This window comes from Cervus elaphus, chromosome 10 (assembly GCF_910594005.1).
Source record: "Cervus elaphus chromosome 10, mCerEla1.1, whole genome shotgun sequence".
In the NCBI taxonomy this organism is placed as follows: domain Eukaryota; kingdom Metazoa; phylum Chordata; class Mammalia; order Artiodactyla; family Cervidae; genus Cervus; species Cervus elaphus.
In genome coordinates this window covers 35,532,694-35,537,460 of record NC_057824.1, presented here as the reverse complement: position 1 = coordinate 35,537,460, position 4,767 = coordinate 35,532,694, and the positions used below count along the sequence as shown (strand labels likewise).

The window sequence follows — 4,767 nt, the reverse complement described above, 5'->3', positions numbered from 1 at the left end:
AGTCTAGCAGATAGAAAGGAGCTCCAAAGAATAGACAAGGCAATTTTGTGGGCAGAAGGGAGCAGGAATCAGGAAGCTGCACCAGGTAAAAAGTAGATCAAGGTTATTATCCTTACAGGGGATGTCAGGGGTCTGTCGGGCCACCTAATTAATACTGATCAGGCAATTTCTGACTGATTGGTGTAAGATTCCGTTTCTGGGAGAGTCAAACCTACAATTAAGTCTTGGTTTGGTTGATATGGGGCTTGGTATTGGAGAAAGAAATGGCAATCCACTCCAGTATTCTTGCCTGGAGAATCCCAGGGACAGAGGAACATAGGGGGCTAAGGTCCATAGCGTCGCACAGGAGACTTCATTTGGGGACTCTTGTCTTTAACACTGTCGGGTGTGTGCATTCCTTTCCCTTGGTTTGGTCTCATCGCAGCAGAGCTTTGAAATGATGTACCAGTGTTACGGCTCAGTTACAGCCCAAGAGTTTATTAAGCAGACAGCAGATAGTACACCCAGGAGAAGTGAGGGAAGACCGCCCCGAAGGAGTGGCCTCAACCTGTCTTGGCTTCCCTTTTTTATACTTTTTGTCTCCTCCCCATTGGAACCTGATTGGTTCTTACACATGTAAAATAGGGCTCATATCTGTAAGGCAAGTGCAGAGAAAAAGAGAGCGAATTGGGCAGTCAGGCAAGAAAAGGGAAATGTATTAGAGGGAAAAGAGAGGGTGACTGGCCCTTAAGGAGAACCAGCGTCCTCGCTTTCTGATGGAGTCCTTCTTATACCCCACCAATGAAAAATCCTCTGGCAGGATGGTCACATAGCCAGAGGTCTGGAATCTGGTGGCCTCGCAGCTTTGAGAAGATAGGCACCAGTGAGATAACAGGATGCCATTTGGGGAGTTTGGTCAGTCTCACAGATCACTGTGATTTATTCTTTGTTTGCAGGATCAACATAATGAGCCATCTTATCAATGAGACCCCATGTGGGCCCATCAATAGCTGCCATTGATCAAGAAGGGGGCACTTTTTTCCCACCAGAGGTTCCCACTGCAGTCCTTGGACTCTTCCTTTGTTCTCTTTTTCATCTGCTTTCTAACCACCGTTTTGGACTCCCCGTTTTTTCTGCTCTGACTACCTAACAGCACCATCATGTCAACACGTTACCTTAACACACATTGTTGAAAAACAGTGCTTTAGAGAATAACCGTTCCCCTGTCTGCACTTCTCCTGAGCAACCAGGATCTAGCTCAGACACAGCGGGTGTTTAATGGTTACCCATTGAGCTAGTACATTTATGTGCAGCGTAATGGCCCATTTCTACCGCCATCTTTATTCTTTCCATCTATTTCCTACATTCTATGGAATGTGATCACCCAAGACTAATCCAGGGGAGAGAATCCAGTGCAATACCTGAATTCATGAGGACTTTTTCTTCAGAGATGCAGAGGATGCTAAGGCCGGTTGGCTGCAAAGGCAACTGCCAGGCTCTATGGCTGAGTGGCCCTTTGGGGGAGGCTGGTTAACTGAGTTCATCTCTCCTCTCTGGAGCTGGTGCACGGGGACACAAGTGCTCAGGTCTGAGGAAGGAGGCAATACAAATAGAAGTTGTGGTACCAGTTTAACCAGCAGATAGACATGGATTTGAAGCTGAGCTCTTTCCAATAGGAGCTGTGTGAGCTGGGGTGAGTTCCTTAACTTCTCTAAGCATCAGTTTCCTCCTCAGCAAAATGGGGATGATAAGAGTCTAGAGTGAATTGATTACCATAACTTGAGAAGGTTTCTTCCATAATCTAATTTTAGTTGTGTGACTTGCCTTGACCAATAGGACAGCAGCAAATGCAATGCAAGCAGAAGCTGGCGATGTGCTTGCATATTAGGGCTTACTCTCTCTTGCTGTTAAGAACCTTTCCACCACCATGTGAACAAGTGTGGGCTAATTGATGAGAGACATGTGACTGTTACCCAAGCTGACATCAGGCCAACTGCCAGATATGTGAGTGAGGCTTTCCTAGACTATCCAGCTCCAGCCAAGCCAGCCCAGGTCAGAATAAACCCCCAACAAGCCCATAGTAATGTGAGAAATGTTTGTTATCTTCAGACACTACCTTTGGGGGAGGAGGGATTGTTACACAGCAAAAGCTGACCGATATACATTTCCACACCCAGAGTGATGCTTGAGATGTAAATGCACATGCATAAAAAGTACTTCAACCAGTGCCTGACACATAAGCATTTAATCAGTTTGGATCACATAATTGCATCTATGAAACGAGGATACTGGGAGCTTCTGGAAGATGATCTTCACTGAAACAGAGAGAGGCAAGAAAAGAAACTCTGCTTCATTTACACAATGCATGGGGCCAGACCTGGTTCTCTCACAAAGGGCAATTCTTCCAGACCCTGCAAAATCACCATCTGTCATTGCTGATCTGCACAGATGTGAGTGTTTCATTCCAGTGTCATCTTGATGATCTGTATCAGCTGTATGCTTAGTCAGTGGGAAGGGGGCAGGCCCTTCTACCCCACTGCCACCAACAAAAACCCATCAGAGACCCAGCGAGTAACACACTCACCCACCCAGGTGGTCTGACAAGAGCCCCTTCCTCTCTAGTCAACAGTTGTGGCAGAACTAGGCTACAGTGGATTCAATATATAGACATTTACACTTAAACCCAAATAACAATACCTCTCAGCCTATCACCTGCACCCCATTCCTATATCCAAAGAGAAACCTCATCTAGAAAACTCCCTGGCAGTCCAGTGGTTAGGACTCTCTACTCTCACTGCAGAGGGTCCAGGTTCAATACCTGGTCAGGGAACTAAGATCCCACAAGTCATGCAGCATGGCAGGAAAAAAAAAAAAGCAACTTCATCTGCACTCACACACCAGTGTTCCACTGCAGTCTGAAAACACAGAAGTTGCCAAGTTCTTTCTCTCTGCTTCAGACTGAGATGCAAGAAGCCACATCAAGAAACCCCAGCTGACAGTGTCCCTTGTGAGAATGTGCTGGCGTTGAAGTGCCACCTCCCAGTGCTCTCAATGCAGAGAGGTCTCGGGGCCCCACAGAGAGTGGATTCTGCACACGAGCGGCCCTTCCCATCGCTGCATCACTGCAATGGCTTGATTCCCCAACAGTCACAAAGGCTCTCATAGAAAACAGTCCTACAGACAGCATCTTTGTAAACATTGGAAACAACCCAACTGTCCTTCAACAGTAGAAGGTGTGGTTAATTCACACAATGGATGGGATGCCAAAGAACAGTGAGAATGCACGCCACACAATAGCATGCATGCAGTTCGCAAACATGAAGTGAAGTGAAAGAAAACACTCACAAAAAAAGTATTTTCAATAAATCTACATAAAGCTCAAAACAAGCAAAATCAAATGACATTTGATTCAGAGATTCATTCTAAGGTGATAAAATTGCAAAGAAAAGCAAAAGGGGTGATTACCAAAAACTCAGAAACATGGTTTCCTTTTGGAAGGTAGGAAGGAAAGGTTTCAAAAGTAAAGAAGTATGAGGGGGCTGGCTCTTAGAGGGCTGATTGTCCTAGTTCTTGATCTAGGTGGTGGTTATTTATACAAGTGTTTGGATGCATGGATGCTCAGTTGCTAGTCATGTCTGACTCTTTGCAACCCTATGAACTGTAGCCTTCCAGGCTCCTCTGTCCATGGGATTTTCCCAGCAAGAATACTGGAATGGGTTGATATTTTCTTCTCCAGAGGATCTTCCCAAGCCAGAGCTCAAACCCGCATCTCCTGCATTGCAGGCAGATTCTTTACCATTGAGCCACCAGGGAAGCCCCACGAGTGTCTGTTTTATAGCAATTCTTCTTGCTGTCCATTTACGTTTTATGAATTTTTCTTTCTTTCTTTTTTGCTGCGTTGGGTCTTTGTTTGTTGCGGCATGCGGACTTAGTGGTTGTGGTGTCTTCGTTGCCCTGCAGCATGAGGGATCTTAGTTTGTGAACCGAGATCAAACTCGTTTCCCCTGAATTGGAACGCAGATTCTTCACCACTGGAACACCAGGGAAATTCAGAATTTTTCTTTATGTGTGTTATATATGCCACCCACCTCCTAAGAAAAGATTTTTGATAAACAATTGTATAGTACATGTTCTTTACACTTCTAACGATGGGAGCACAAACCTGTTCTGTGGAGTCCAGCAGATACAGATGCCATGACATCCTCTCACCACTCCTGTTGTTCCTGCCTCCCCTCATGGCCTCAAACCCAAAGCTTCATACCTCCTTCTTAAGCTGATCATAAAAAATCTCCCATGACCATCGTGGATGCAAAGGGATATTGGTAATGGTGGTGATGGGAGTGAAAGCTGTTTACTTCTACAATAAGGTCTGAGTTCCTCTTCAGCCAACCAAAATACCAGTTGTAGTAGCAGCAGGGTAGTCAAACAAGACCTTATAGAGCCTTTCTGGGACAGACTCCCTTCCCCACACCTTTGCTTTAAGCTTCTCTCTGAAATTCCTAGAAAACAGTATCAGATGCACACTTCCTGAGCTTTTTACAGAAGCTAAAACCCCCTCCAAATGGAAGAAATTAACTACCTGATGACCATGAGCACAGCCCTGAGACCTACTGGCACCTAAAGACTGATAATGTTAGCCCCTGCGACACTGCCCTGTTACCTCACCATCAACCAATCTGAGAATTGTCCACGAGCTGATCATATGCCCTGGGATGCCTCTCCTTCACCTGGCCTTTAAAAATGCCTTGCTGAACCCCACTGGGAACTCGGCTCAGGCTTTCTGAGCAC

At 45.7% G+C, this 4,767-nt stretch overlaps 1 non-coding gene across 1 annotated transcript; it reads left to right on the top strand.

The window, feature by feature from the left end:
* The first annotated feature begins 2,736 nt into the window (after window positions 1-2,736).
* TRNAE-CUC lies at window positions 2,737-2,809 on the top strand. The gene has a single exon. It is a non-coding gene; the product is annotated as a tRNA-Glu (tRNA).
* Window positions 2,810-4,767: the final 1,958 nt, after the last annotated feature.